At 33.9% G+C, this 16,622-nt stretch overlaps 1 long non-coding RNA gene across 1 annotated transcript in view; it reads right to left on the bottom strand.

Annotated features, from left to right (window-relative positions):
* LOC135971094 (uncharacterized) overlaps positions 1–14,920 on the bottom strand; it is a 143,729-nt gene extending 128,809 nt beyond the window's left edge. The window contains exon 1 of the long non-coding RNA XR_010587173.2: positions 14,823–14,920. This is a non-coding gene — a long non-coding RNA (uncharacterized lncRNA). The remainder of the gene's footprint in view (positions 1–14,822) is intronic.
* Positions 14,921–16,622: the final 1,702 nt, after the last annotated feature.

Here is a 16,622-nt window from a genome sequence, read left to right as displayed (position 1 = left end):
GCTAATTTCCCTAGCAAGTGTTTGCTCTACAGCCTGCTTGAATTCATCTCCTGAAAATGCTTTTTACTTCTATACCACATGGCTAAGTGGTAAATGTTCCAAATTTTTGTGCTTTGCTTCCCTTTAATTGTAAGTTCCAACTGTAAGTCATTCCTTTGCTCCCACATTCGATCATAGGTTGTTAGAAACAGCAACACCACATCTTGAATGCTTTGCTGCTTAGAAATTTATTCTGCCAGATGCCTGAGGGTATTACTCTTAAGTTCAACCGTCTGCAAATCACTAGGGCATGAACACAGTGCAGCCAGGTTTTTGCTAAGGTGTAAAAAGGCTGACCTTTAATCTAGTTCTCAGTTACTTTTTCATTTCCATCTGAGACTTCATCACACTGGAGTTCACTGCCCATATTTCTTTCAGCATTTTGACCACAATCATTTAACCGTCTCTAAGAACTTCCAAACTTTTCCTCATCTGTCTTCTTCTTCAGAGCCCGCTAAACTCTTCCGACCTCTACCCATTTCCATAGCTGCTTCCACATTTTCAGATATCTTTATAGCAATGCCCCACTTTTCAATATCAATTTTCTAGCTACTATTATCTGAAACAAGTTTAATATGTATTATACCTAGAATATTCATTTTCTTCCTCATACATAGTTGCTTCCTGGTATCTGGTTTAGAAATAGTATTAACATGCCAAATGTCAAGGAATTGAAGGAAGGGCCTATATGAGTAGTTAAATTAGCTGTATTGTTTTTGTTTTGTGGATTTTGTTAGTGATTTTTTTGTGTTTTGCTTTGGGGCCTTTTTTATTTTGGTTTTGCAAAAAGTAACAGATAGTTTTATAATTGCTTCACATAAACACGGAGGTAGGACAGGAAAAAATTCATCCAGCTATTCTTATGCATTAAGTGTTCAAATAAACCGGTATGAGATAATAACACTATCAATTAATTGGTGGGATTAGCCTTGCCATTTTATTTTTATAAATGTATATTTTTTCTGAATGTGTCTGAGTCCAAGAGCAGACAAAAAATAATTTTCTACTTTGGACTAATTTATAAAGGTATTTGAAAGTCTGTATTACTAACTTGTTAAATTCATGATATTCTGCCTATGACATAAATTGTAAATTTTTGTTTTTCTATAAAAAGTAATTGACCACTTGTAGAAGAAACAATGCCCTATGCTGTTGAAAATTCAAACAATGCTATGATATTCAAGTACAGAAATTGGGCACAGGATATATTCTGATTAAAATTTCCTCAAAGATCAAGTTGAAGGATAGCTTTTGACTCTCCTTCATGCATATACCCCTTTTCATATTTCTCCATCTCAAAGAAATATTTTTTCTATCATAGCATGACTATCCATTATGTAACCAAAAGCACACAGCTTCACTTGAAAAATACAACTCAATTATCATCGATTACTCTTTATACTTCCAAATCTAAAATCTTGATTTACTCATTTTTTCCCTAGAACTCATCAAATTCCATCTCTATGCTATATTATCTCTGAACTAAATCATAAGATTATTTACATGTACATGAAATGTTCAACTAGTCCCAGACTATCAACAGTATCTAAGCCTTTGTTCCTACATGATTCATCCCATGAGTCTTTTGCCTCTTGTAAAAAAACAGAGCTCTTGCCTTTTGCTGCTTTCTGTGGTTTGTGAAATTTGTTTTGATTCCCACTTATTTCTGAGGATTCTAATTATTCATAAGACTTGCCAGCATGTTTGCACAAACTCCATTTTGCAGTAGCAACCCTATTTTCCTCTGATAAGCAGAATTGTTTACCCAAATATTCATCATAGGCCACTTTAAAAATATGTTATTTAGGTGAATCAGAAGCTTAAATTGTTCTGGTTGCAATATTAACTCTTACTTAAATAAAAGCACTATTTTTCATCAGGTAGAAATATTTTTTCCTATGGACATGGAATCTCTAATTAAGATTCCAGGAGATTAAGACATCTTTTTAAAGTGGGAAAGTATATATAATAAAAGATAAATATTGTTCATTGACTTTAAGCATACACAGCACTACATAGAATACCCTCCCAGTTTCATATAGTTGAATTGTCCACATAGCTCTGCACCTGAATCTTCTTGGGCCATCCCACTTTTCTATACATCATGAACTACTTTCATTTAATGAATTACATTATAAGATCAATTAAGAGTTGCATGGGTATCAGACGTTTGCTTATTATTTTGTTTGAAAGTGAGTTTCTTGGCCAATAGTAAGATTGTGTGGGAAGTTCTGAAGAAAAAATATGTGTGTGTATATATATAAATAAATATATGTTGAGTATATATAAATTAAGTTAATGGAAGGCAGAAAAATATTGTATAGAATGAAGAATGCTCTCAATATTCGTATGTAGCAAAAAATATTCAAATAGACAAAATAGAACATATGAATGTTGGAAAGGAATATTTATAGATAACGGAGATGTGCTGTTTTCCAAATGTGTTCACATGACTAAAACAACAATGAAAATATAATAAACTACCACCTATCACACTCAGATATTTGTTGCTAGCCATAGTTCCTTCACTCCATGACTTTGTTACCAACAATAGTCTACATTTTTTATGGTCTAATCTTAATTAGAGACATCCCAGCATTTATTAGGGCCATGTATGTGTATAAATAATATAATATCTAAACATTTTAATGCAATTGAAACATATATATACACATAAATGAGGAAAATATGTATAATAATTTAAGATAACAGACTAAATGTCTGTAACCTTATAAACATAAGGTTTCTCTTTATCTTAAGAATATAGCAATACTACTATGGAAACAGAGGCTAGCATAAACATTATCCTATCATAAATTACAGGTGTATTCTAACTCTTCTAATGGTTACATTTAAAAACATGCAAGGAAATTGGCAATAATATGTTCAGAATGATATAAGATAATGTTTCTTCCATTCAGTGGATAGAATTTTAGGGTTCCAAATTATGACCATTTCCTGCAGAAGGTTTTGGTTTTTTTTTCCCTAGCAGCTACTTTTAGAAGTTAAGACTATTCCATAATTAATTTCATGTTGTATTTTGTTATGCTTCTAGTAATGTATTTCTGTGCTCAAATAGGCAAAAGATAGTGTTACAAAATAAATGTAATGCACATTTTCTATTTTTCAAAGCCTTTTCTTTGAAAGCATGACAAGTTTTGAGTTTAAAATTATATGTTATGTAAATTACATTCAAACAAATTATTGTTTGGAAAGTTTAAGGTCCTTAGCTGTGTGCTAGTTCCTCTGAAAGATAAACATAAGCATAACCAACTTGCTATTAAAAGCTTAAGGGGAATATGGCCAGGAGCAGTGGCTCAGGTCTGTAATTCCAGCATTTTGGGAGGCCAAGGCAGGCAGATCATGAGGTCAGGTGTTCAAGACTAGCCTGACCAACATGGTGAAACCCTGTCTCTATTAAAAACACAAAAATTAGCTGGGTGTGGTGGTGCGTGCCTGTAGTCCCAGCTACTTGGGAGGCTGAAGCAGGAGAATCTCTTGAACCCGGGAGGCAGAGTTGCTGTGAGCTGAGATCATGCCACTGCACTCCAGCCTGAGCAACAGAGTGAGACTCCATCTCAACAAAAAGAAACAAGCAAAAAAAAAAAAAAACGAACAAACAAAACCATTAGTGAAATACATTGACTTCAATTTGTATATTACATAAATGTTTTGAAAGAGCTGAATAATGAGAACACATGGCCACATGGGGGTAACAACACACATGGGGGAAAAACACACACCTGGGCCTGTCGGAGGGTGGGGGATGAAAGGAGGAAGAGCATCAGGAAGAATAGTTAATGGATGTTGGGCTTGAAACCTAGGTGATGGGATGATTTGTGCAGCAAACCACCATGGCACAAATCTACCTATGTAACAAACCTGCACATTTTGCACACGTACCCTTGAACTTAAAAGTAGGAAATTTTTTTTAAAATAAAAAATTTAAAAACATGTAGCCAGCTATGTGGGAAAGGTGTATTGTGCCGGTTCATTTAAAATTTTGAAAAATTAAGATTGTGAAATATATAACTAATGGATTAGGCAATGAAAATGATTAGCATTGTGCTTATTGATCTGGCAACACTGTAATACATGAAAGAAAAGTAGCTGAAGTATTGACAGATATGAAGTCAACAGTTGGACATTATTTCAGTAATCCTAGCTTATATGAGGAATCCTACAAATGTAGCATTAAATGTACAGATAGAAAGAAGAAAATAATATTGAGCAAAACAAAGAAAGCAAAATCAAAGCAGAAAAGGATAAATGTGTTTGCTCATGCAATTAGGTGAGGTGAGAAAAATAACACAAAAATGACTAAAGCCTTATATTTAGCTATTAGAAGATGCATGCTTCATTACCAAGAGTTATTGAAGGCATGATTTAGAGCCATGTCTCAGAGAGAGCATAATGGATAGCCTGTAGTTGTTGATGACTTTGGTCCAATAGTTCTGCATGACTGTTGCAATATTAAATGACATAAATACACTAATAGTGTAATTTTCTTAAAAACTTTGATAAAAATTTGAGTGATAGTTCCCTATTTATAAAAAAATTGATAATTGGTCTTTGGGAATTAGAACCACTTCTTTATATGGTGTGCCTTTAGGTTGTTTTAAACTTTATGCTTTATTATAATTTCACAAATATAAGCTATACATTTACAGCGCACACACATTATTTAGAATAGAAGATGGCAAAGCACAACATATTTACATAAATAGGTCGAGGGGTGATGTCAGCAAGAATGTCAAAATAGAAGTTTTCTAGCTCTACTCCTTCCCACCAAAACCCATCTAGAAATTATCTATAAGCAAGAATACCTTTGTGAATATCCCAGAACTTGAGAGTGAGGCTGAGACCCCCTTTTCGACCATATAAATGAGAAAAGCCATGCTTGAAGGTCTTCCCCCATCTTAGTGGCAACTGCAGGTCAATGATTCCCTTCAGAGGGAGCATATGGTTCCGCCCACCCCCAGTGGCAAGTTCACCAAGTCTTGGTGCTCTGCTTAAGCCTACCCTAGGCTGGGACTCAAGCCCAAGTCCACACATATCTGGAGTAAAGCCTCTGGTCCTGCTCACTCCATGATGTCACATAGCAATTCCAGAAACCTCACCAAGCCTGGGAGCCCAGCAAATGGCCCTGCCCAGCTACAGATGCCAAGCAACAGTACTGTCCTGCCAGAAAAGATAACCTACAATCCTGTCCAATTAAAATAAGTTACACAGTGCAGCCAACAGCATCATCTGATGACGGAGTCCAGTGAGTGGTCTCATGGAACAAAGGAATACAGGATGTAGTATCACTTAGCATCAGACAGGAAGCAACCAGTCCCAACTAGACAACCTGACACCAAGGTCTACCTGTGTACAGTTGCTTCCAGTAGGCTCATTCATAACATCAGGATAGACTGAAGAGTACAGATATATCACCACCAAAGAATACCTGCAAAGACCAGAAGTAATGGCCATTTCCTCAAATGTGAAGGCATCCATGCAAAGACACCAGGCTTAAGAAGAATTATGAAAATATGACACACCAAAAGATACTAATAAAGCTCTAACAATAGACACAGAAGAAATGGAGTTCTATGAAATGATGGACAAATAATTCAGAATAATACTCAAAGAAGTTCAGAGAACTCAAATAAAAATACAGATACAAAAATTAAGTAAAATTTTGATTACAATTTAGGACTAAAATAAGTTTTGCAAAGAAATAAAAACAATTAAAAAACACAATTAGAGATCCTAGAGATAAAGAATACAGTAACTGAACTAGAAAATTCAATAGCAAACTTCAAAGGCAGAGTTGATCAAGCAAAAGAAAATAAATAAATTCAAACATATTACATGAGAAATTATTCTATTAGAGGAACCAAAAACAATAAGGAAAAAAATAAAGGCCTATGCAAATTATGGGACACCATCAAACAAAACAACCTTGCCATAATAGGAGTTTCAAAAGAAAAGATAAATTAAAAGGCCCAGAAAATACATTTAATAAAATAATGACTGAAAATTTTGCAGATTGGAGATAATACAACATTCAGGTCAAGGAAGTTCAAAGGATGTCAGATAAATTCAACCCAAAAAGGAGTTCACCAAGACACACAATCATATTATGAAAAATCAAAGACAAAGAAAGAATACAAAAGCAGCAACAGAAAATAAATATATTCCATTCAAAGAAGACCCAGTATGACATTCAGTGAATTTCTTAGCAGAAACTCTGCAGTCCAGGAGACATGGGATGATATACTCAAAATGCTGAAGGAAAGACTCAACGAAGACTATTTTACCAGCAAAGCTATGATTCAGAAATGAGGTATAAATACATACTTCCCCCCCAACAAAAAAAAAAACAAAAACTAAGGATAATTATCCCTAGAGTTACTTTATAGAAATTGCTAACGGAAATTATTTAAGCTGAAACAAAAGCCTGTAACTAATTCTGAAAAGAAGGAAAAAACTCAATGGTATAAGTAATGTTCAGTCATCTTCAGAATTCTCTCAGACTGTAAATGTAGTGTGTAAAGCAATATTATCCCCACTATAAGGGTTATATTATTTGGGTATTCGTTCTCTCCAGATTTCATGTTGAAATTTGATCCCCAGTGTTGGAGGTTGGGCTGGGTCAGAGGTATTTGGGTCATGGGAAGTGGATTTCTCATTAAAGGGTTGGTGCTGTCCTTGTGGTAATAAATGAGATCTCACTCTATTAGTTCCCAAGAGATCTGATTTTTGAAAAGAGCCTGGCACCTTCCTCCCCTCTCTTTGTTTCCTCCTTCTTCTCTCCATATATTGCTTACTCCCTCTTGCCTTCTGCCACAAGCGGAGGCTTTGTGAAGCCCTCCTCAAAAGCAGATTCTGGTGTTATGCTCTTGTACAGCCTGCAAACCCATGGTACAAATAAATCCTTTTTCTTTAGAAATTTCCTAGTCTCAGGTATTCCTTTATAGCAACACAAAATGGACTAAGACAGAGGGCTAAAAATCAAAACTATTAAAGCCAAAACAACTGTATCTACAATAAACTGTTAAGGGACATAAGTTATAAAAATGTAAACGTTGACACCAAAATTTTAAAAGATGGGAGAAAGTGAAAGTGTAGGTTTTATATGTGATGAAAATTAAGTTGTTATCAACTTAAATAGCCTGTTATAAGAATAAGATGTTTTATGGAAGCCTCATGATAACCAAATATTAAAAACCAATAGTAGTTACCGCAAAGTGTAAAAAGAAAGGATTAAAAGCTTATCACCCCAGAAAACCATCACATCATAAAGGAAGACAGCAAGAGAAGGCCAGGTGCAGTGGCTCACGCATGTAATCCCAGCACTTTGGGAGGCCGAAGAGGGTGGATCACCTGAGGTCTGGAGTTCGAGACCAACCTGGCCAACATGGTGAAATCCCATCTCTACTAAAAATACAAAAAAATTAGCCGGTCATTTTGACAGGTGCCTGTAATCCCAGCTACTTGAGAGACTGAGGCAGGAGAATCGCTTGAACCCTGAGGACAGAGGTTGCAGTGAGCCAAGATGGTGCCATTGCACTCCAGCCTGGGCAACAAGAGTGAAACTCCGACAAAAAAAAAAAAAAAAAAGGAAGACAGCAAGAGAGGAAGAAAAAAAACAAGACTTACAAAGCAATCAGAACACAGATCACAAAATGGCAGTAGCAAATCTTTATTAATAATACTTTACTGTAAATGGATTAAATGACTCAATAAAAAGACATAGACTGGCTGAATGGATGCCAAACAATAACAGTAACTACAACAAAAGAATATGATTCAACGATATGCTTCCTGAAGACTGAATGTGAAAGGTCTGAAAAGGTATTTCACACAAATGGACACAAAAATAGAGCAGGAGTAGCTATACTTATAGCAGACAAAATGGATTTTAAGTCAAAAATTATATAAAAGAGGTAAAGAAGTTTATTACATACTGATAAAGGGATTAGTTCTCAAGAGGACATAATTATAAATATATATGTACAACACAATTAAAATACCTATATATATAAAGCAATTATTAATCTGAGAAGATGTATAGACTGTAACACTCCAATAGTAAAGGACCTCAGCACTTCATTTTGAACAATAGACAGACCATCTAGATAGAAAATTAATAGAGAAACATTGGACCTGAATTACATTCTAGGCCAAATTAACCCAACAGACATTTACAAAACATTCCATCCAACAGCAGCACATTCTTCTCAAGTGTGAACAGAACATTATCCAGAATAGATCATATGTTAGGCTACACAACAAACCTTAACAAATTTAAAAGGAGTGAAGTTACATCAAGTAAGATTTTGACTCACAATGGCATGAAACTAAAAATCAATAACTAGAGAAATCTTGGAAAATACACAAATATATAGAAATTAAACAACACAGTTCTAGAAAATGGGCTCTGAAGAAATTTTTTAAAAAATTAAAATGCCTTGAGACAAAGGAAAATGGAAACACATCTACCAAAACTTGTGAGATGCAATAGAGGCAGTCCTAAGAGGAAAATGTATAGTGATAAATGCTATATTTTCTTTAAAAAGAGAAAAATCTCAATCTGATGTTATAGCTCAAGGAACTAGACAAACAATAACAAGCTAAGCCCAAAGTTAGCCGAAGAAAGAAAATAATGAAGATCAGAGCATAAGCAAATGAAATAGAGACTAGAAAAAGAAACAACAATCAATAAAATTAAGAGCTGTTTGTTTGTTTGTTTGTTTTTTAAAGACAAGCAAAATTGACAAACTTTTAGCCAGACTAGGGGAAAAAAAGAGAGAAAGCTCAAAATAACGTAATTAGAAAGGAAAAAGAAGATGTTACTATTGATATCACAGAAATACAAAGAATTATGAGAAACTACTTTGAACAATTATATGTCAACAAATTGGATAATGTAGAATATATGAATAAATTTCTAGGCATATACAACCTACCAAGACTGAATCATGAAAAAAACAGAAAATCTGAACTGAGTATGATTAAGGAAATTGAATCAGTAATAAGAAGTCTCCTTCGGGAAAAAAAAAAAAAAAAAAGCCCAGTAGCTGAAGACTTCACTGCTGAATTCTACCAAACATTTAAAGAAGTACTAATACCATTTTTTCTCAATAGTTCCAAAAAGTTAAAGTGAAGAGAACACTTCCAAACACGTTTTATGAGGCCAGCATTACCCTCATATCAGAGCTAGACAAGAACACAAGAAAATCACAAGGCAACATCGCTGATGAACACAGATACCAAAATCCTCAACAAAATATTAGTAACCAAATTCAACAATGCAGTAAAAAATCATTCATCACGATCAAGTGGATTTGTCCTTGGGACATACGGATGATTCAACATATGCAAATCAATAAATGTGATAGACCACATAATAAATACAACTACTCTAAACAGATTAGGTATAGAGGAAATGTGCCTTAATACAACAGAATCTCCCAATGACAAACACATAATTAACATCATTCTCAACAATAAAAAGTTGAAAGCTTTTCTCCTAAAATAAAGGACAAGGTGAGGACACCTATTCTCACCATGTCTTTTTAACATAGTACTGGAAGTCCTAGACAGAGCAATTAGGCAAGAAAAAGAAATGAAAGCCATTCTATTAGGAAAAGGAGGAATGAATTCATCTCTATTTGCTACTAACATGATTTTACATATAGAAACCTATAAACACTTTAACAAAAAACAGAACTGATAAATTCAGTTAAGTTGTAGGATATAAAATCAACATACATAAATCAGTAGTTCTATATATTAATAACAAATTATCTAAAAAAGAAATTAAATCCCATTTACCAAAGCAACATCAACAATGTAATATGTGGAAATAAATTTAACCAAGGAGGTAAATAATTTATATATTTAAAACCATAAAATGTTAATGAAAAAAATTAGGAAAAAACATGCAAATAAGTTGAAAGATATTTTATGCTCATGGTTTAGAAGAATTAATATTGTGAAAATTTCTCTACCACTCAAAGTGATCTACAGATTCAATGCAACCTCTATCAAAATTCTAATGTTATTTATCAGAGAAACAAAAAAAAATCCTTAAATTTATTATAAAACCACACACAGACACACAAAAAGTCAATAATCAACTCTATTTTGAGCAAAACAAACAAATTTGTCAGATGAAGACAAGGGCAAAGTACCTGAACAGACATTTTTCAAAAGAAGATACACAAATGACCAACAGATACATTAAAAAAAAAAAAAAAAAAAAAAAAAGCTCAGTATCACTAATTATCAGGGAAATGCAAATTAAATCCACAATGAGATATTATTTTATACCTGTTGCAATGTCTTTTACCATAAAATAAAAGAGCAAGTGTTGTTGAGGAAAAGGGGAACACTTGTACGTCATTGGTGGGGATGTAAATGGGAGTACTGCCATATAGAAAATTATATGGAGGACCCTCAGAAAGCTAAAAAAAAGAACTACAGTGTGATCTAGGAATCCCACTTTTGTATATATATCCAAAGGAATTGAAATCAATACATCAAAGTGCTATTTGTGCTCCCATTTTTTGGGAGCACAGAAGTCAGGTTGGATTCAACCTGTATCTATCAACGACTGAATAGATTTAAAAACTGGTATATATATATATGCGTAAAGGAATACTATTCAATCTCAAAAAATAAGAAATCCTATCATTTGCAACAATATAGATGGAACTAGAAGACATTATGTAAATAAGAACTAGTGAAATATGCCAGGCACAGAAAGGCAAATACCACATGATCTCATTTTGAATGGAATCTAAAAAAGTTACACTCATGGAAGTAGAAAGTAGGATTATGGCTACTAGAAGCTGGAGAGTGGAGAAGGAGGAAATGGGGAGTTGTTGATCAAAAGGTACAAAGTTTCAGATAGATAGAAGGAATACAATTTGAGATCTATTGCACAGTGAGGTGACTATTGTCAGTAACAATGGATTTTATATTTCAAAATACTAAAAGAGTAAATTTTAAATGGTTTACCATAAAAGGATAGGCAAATGAATATTTTAATTACCTTGATCTAATCATTCCTCCTTGTATACATATATCAAAACATCACATTTTATCACATAAATGTAAATAATTATAATTTGTCCATCAAAAATAATATTAATAAAAAATAAACAAAATCACTAGATATGTTTAGATTGATTAAAAATACACAAACTATCTTCCAAAATATTTTTCATTTTCAAAAGCAGTGGACAAAAGTTTCCATTGCTTTGAATTCTCACCAGCCCTTTTTGTCTGAACTCTTAATTTAAGTCATTCTAGTATATGTGCATGGCATATAATTTTGTTTACATTTTTCTAGTAACAAATGATGTAGAATACTTTTTTTAAATGTTAGTTTTCCATCTGTCTCTCATCTTACAAAATGTGTGTGTTCAAGTCCTCTGCTCATTTTTAAAAATGGGGTATTTCTCTAATTATTACTTAGTTGTGATCATTTTATTTATATTATGAATACAAGTCTCTGATATTAAATACTTGTTTTAAAATATTTCCCTGAGTATTTTACTGCTATATTCATTTTCTTAACATTCCTTTTGAAAGCATGGAATGTCAGAATTTTGTTGAAGTACAAACTGGCATTATGATTTCCTTTATGTTTCATTTTAGTGACCTATCTGAGAAATCTTTGGCTAATCAAGGGTTACAAAGATTTTCTTATTTATTTCTTTACATAAGTTTTATAGCTTTAGATTCCATAATATACTTTGCTTAGATCTCTAATATATTTTCAGTTAATTTTTTATATAACACATGACTATGAATCAATGTTCTTTTTTTGCAAATATATATCTAGTTTTCACACATTATTTATTGAAAATATTATACTTCCTTCTTGAACTACATTGGCAACTTGTCAAAAAACAATTGACAAATATCTGTGGGTATATTTCTGGAATCTAGATGCTACTGCATGAATCTAAATCTATCATTAGTCAATACCACACCTTTTGATTATTGAGGCTTTTCAAACTCTGAATTTAAAAAAGTATGAATCTTCCAAATATGTTCATTTTCAAACTTTTTTGTCCATACAGATCCTTTGCTTTTCATATACATTTAAAATTAATTTCTGAATTTCTACACAAACAAAAAGAGTCTGCTGATTTGGGGTTTGGAAGGTATTGAATCTCTATATAAATATAGGAAGTTGGCCTCTTAAATGAAATTGAGTCTTCTAATCCATAAACGCAGTATCTACCTCTACATATATAGGTCTGCTTCACTTTGTCTCATCAGTATTTTCTCATTTTCAACATACACATTCTGCATACGATATGTTAGATTTTTCTCTAAGTATTACATATTTATTGATGTCATTATTGATGGCATTCTTTTAAAATATCAATTTGCTATCATTGATTGTTAACCTATAGGAATAAACTTTATTTTTTAAAATTTTCCAATTGTCCCCTCCAATCATGCAAGCTTATTCTAATTCTAGAACTCTCAAGTAAATACTTTGGTACATTTCCTATAAACTAACATATACCTATAACATACAAAAGAAGTCATTTCTGCGGCCAACAAACATATGAGAAAAAACTCAACATGAATGATTATCAGAGAAATGCAAATCCAAACCACAATGAGATACCATGTCATGCCAGTTAGAATGGTGATTATTGAAAAGTCAAGAAACAAAAGATACTAGTAAGGCTGTGGAGAAATAGGAACACTTTCACTATGTTGGTGGGAATGTAAATTAGTTCAACTATTGTGGAAGACAGTATGGCGATTCCTTAACGATCTGGAACCAGAAATACCATTTGACCCAGAAATCCCATTACTGGGTATATACCCAAAGGAATATAAATTATTCTACTGCAAAGACACATGCTCACATATATTTATTGCAGCACTACTTACAATAGCAAAGACATGAAACCAACCCAAATGTCCATCAATCATAGACTGGATAAAGAAAATGTGGTATATATACACCATGGAATGCTAGGCAGCCATAAAAAGGAATGAGATCATATCCTTTGCAGGGACACAGATAAAGCTGGAAGCCATCATCCTCAGCAAACCAACACGGGAACAGAAAACCAAATACCACATGTTCTCAGTTGCAAGTGCAAGGTGAACAATGAGAACACATGGACACACAGAGGGAAACAACACACACCAGGGCCTGTTGCGGGATGGGGGGTGAGAAGAGGGAATTTAGAGGATGGGTCAATAAGTGCAGTAAACCACCATGGCACGTGTATACCTATGTAACAAACCTGCATGTTCTGCACATGTATCCCATTTTTTTTGTAGAAGAAATAAAAAAAGACAATCTTGGCCGGGCATGGTGGCTCAAGCCTATAATCCCAGCACTTTGGGAGGCCAAGACGGGCGAATCACGAGGTCAGGAGATCGAGACCATCCTGGCTAACACTGTGAAACTGCATCTCTACTAAAAAAAATACAAAAAAAAAAACAAAAAACAAAAAACGAGCCGGGCGAGGTGGCGGGCGCCTGTAGTCCCAGTTACTCGGGAGGCTAAGGCAGGAGAATGGCGAGAACCCGGGAGGCGGAGCTTGCAGTGAGCTGAGATCCGGCCACTGCACTCCAGCCTGGGCGACAGAGTGAGACTCCGTCTCAAAAAAAAAAAAAAAAAAAAAAAAAAAAAAAAAGTAAACTTACTTGCAGCACTTCTCTTAAAATTTCTTTTTGGGCAGGCAGCCGTAAATAAATTATTTCAGTATTTCTTTTTCTTTTTTAACAAGTCTGTATTTGGACCTATATTTGAAAAAAAAAATCACAGTATTCTAGGTTGACAATTTTTTTTCACTACTTTGAAGAAATCACAGTTCATTTCCTTGGCTGGTACAGTTTCTGATGAGAAAGCTGATGTAGAATATATTTCATATTTTTAATACAATGTGTCATTTCTCTCTGCTTACATTTAGAAAGGGATACTACCCTTCTGCCAGGCTGATATCATTGGGAGATTGATTCAATCTATTCAATAGTGGAGCTAGATTTGGTTTTGTTTTTGCTCTCATTACTTTCAGTAAACTGTAAGTTTCAAACTCTTCTACTGTAAACTGCCACTACCTAGTTTTTTATATTGATGCAGAATCATGAGCTCAAGTATGAGATAAATTTTGCTTCAACTTATTTTTCCAAGTTAATGGATCTCTTACCAGTGTGTGTATGAAAATGTTTGATGCTCCTTTCCCAGTGGCTTAAGGGTTTTGTTTCATGTGAAAGATCTCGGCCAGGGGAATCAGAGTTTCCTGACTCTTCTGCAGTGGCAGCCAATGACCATCCGTTGGCCTCATTCACCTACGGATGAAGAGATCTGCCTACAGTTACTCACCTTGCTCCCAGTCTCTCTTACGAGCATCCCACTGAGATTTGTTTTAAAAAAACTTTCAAGCAATTGCAATATCTTCTTGTATCTGGGCGTTCAGTTACTCTAAACAGATATATTAATATTTGCTGTAGTGGGTTGAATGGTGGTGGCTGAAAACATCCAAATCCTAATTTCCAGGACCTGTGAATGTTACAAGATTTAGAAAAAGGGGTTTTGCAGATATAAATAAGTTAGGAGTATTTAGATGAAGATCATCTTAGATTTTCTGAATGGGTCTTTAAGACAGGTGTCCTTGTAAGAGAAATGCCGAAAGAATTTAGGATGGACAAAAGAAAAGAAGACATGAACACACAGAGAAAGCAACTGAAGACAGAGACAAAGCTTGGAATAGTGCAGTTACATACAAGAAATGCCTGGAACCTACCAGAAGTTAGAAGAGAGACATAGAACATTCCTCCTCAGAGCCTCATGAAACCAACCCTGCTGACGCCTTGATTTCACACCTCAGATCTCCAGAACTCTAAAAGAAAAATGTTTTAAGTTTTAAGCCACTCATTGTGTAGTACATTATTACAACAGCCTTAGGAAACTCGTACACTTGCCCACACTTGGCCTTTAGGAATTCACAATTATTTAAGCTGATTTCTTTTCACATGCTTCAGTGGAGGCCACCTCTTTTTCTTGTACTCTGCTAAATGTATCCCGTTTCACCTAAGAGAGGCTTGCCACTATTCGAAATTCTGTTTACTTGGTTGATTTTTAACATAAATTATTTGATGGATCAAAGGCAAATTATGATTTTAGCAGTTTATCTGCAATTTTCTCTTTGTTTGAATGAAAGTGTTCTTCATTTAAAAGAGGCATTGCTCGTAGGATGTATTGCGATGTATTTTTTAATGATACCTCCATGAATAATCTCTGAAATACTCTTCAGCCAAAGAGAATAGCCATGATAGATTGTGGGTTTGAATGGAAATGAATAAAAAATTAGAATATTTTATTATGCCTTCTACACTGTAAATCCAAGTACACCAAACTTGGGAGGAAAGAAAGTAGATGACGTGTGCTCTCAGAAGAAACCCTGAATGATGGCTGTGATCAAGTGGCTGCCTTTAATATGGAAGTGTCCTTCACTTATGAACTGCAAACAGTGAATTTATTACTTTGTATTCTATTGCACTGCCTCTCATTAAGTTGGAATTTTTTATCAAAGATAAAACTAAATATGAAATAAATTAAACAATACAAGCTAGTAGGTAACATTTCTACCACTGAGACTGAATTCCTAATATTCCTTTTCTGTAACTGACAAAACCAAGTGATCTCTGGGCTGTGTGAGCAGCCTCCAGGGTGTGTAGGCTGGAGAGCTGAGCTCTCAGGAGCCACACAGCCAGTGACTTCAATAGCCTTTAGCGTCATGAAAGCACTGGACTCACAGAAGAGCCTCTGGCAATGAGTCCTACAGAAGAATACTCAATATGGATTTCACTTCTTCACAGTAACAGAAAAGACGTGAAATAATTAGACATTTCACAAAAATACCTTTGCCATTATTTATAGATGTTAAGAACAATGCTGAAGTCAAGCAAGTAAATAAATAGATTATGATTCTCTGCCTAACTGTTTAGAATCACCTTAACCTTGTGGCTAACAGTGTAACTTGTATCTGTATGTCATCTTCGGATGTATTGATATATTTGTGTAAAAAAATCAGCAGATGTATCACAGACTGCCTGCAGGGGCATTAATTTTCTCTCAAAATAAGTTTTAGTCTATCTCCTATTTTCCAATATCAACTTAAAAATTAGATTAAGACAGTGAGAAATGGAAATACAAAAATAATTATTTAAAGTTAATATGTACTGGTTGCCTCCAAAAAAAGTAATCAAATTTAATAATTTTTTAATGAAAATGAGGACTTGAATATTAATAGTCACTTGGGAGCATCAAAAAGCACACTTTTTTCACTATTAAAAACATTTAAATATTCCAAAAATGAAATTCATTTCAGGAAAAGTTATGTAAAGGCACAAATTAATTTTATTACTGGGGGATAAAATAAATTACCAGAGAATGTTAAAATTTTATCTTTTGTTATATAAGTTAAACAAGCAAAGCACCAACAAAATCTGAGCTATAACCTAGGGCAAACATAAGGCATTTGAATACTGGGTCAATGAGCTTATTGGGATATACAAAATACTGCACTGCATCTTACACTTGA

Source organism: Macaca fascicularis, chromosome 6, assembly GCF_037993035.2.
Source record: "Macaca fascicularis isolate 582-1 chromosome 6, T2T-MFA8v1.1".
NCBI classification, from domain to species: Eukaryota; Metazoa; Chordata; class Mammalia; order Primates; family Cercopithecidae; genus Macaca; species Macaca fascicularis.
This window is presented reverse-complemented; position numbering and strand designations above follow the sequence as displayed.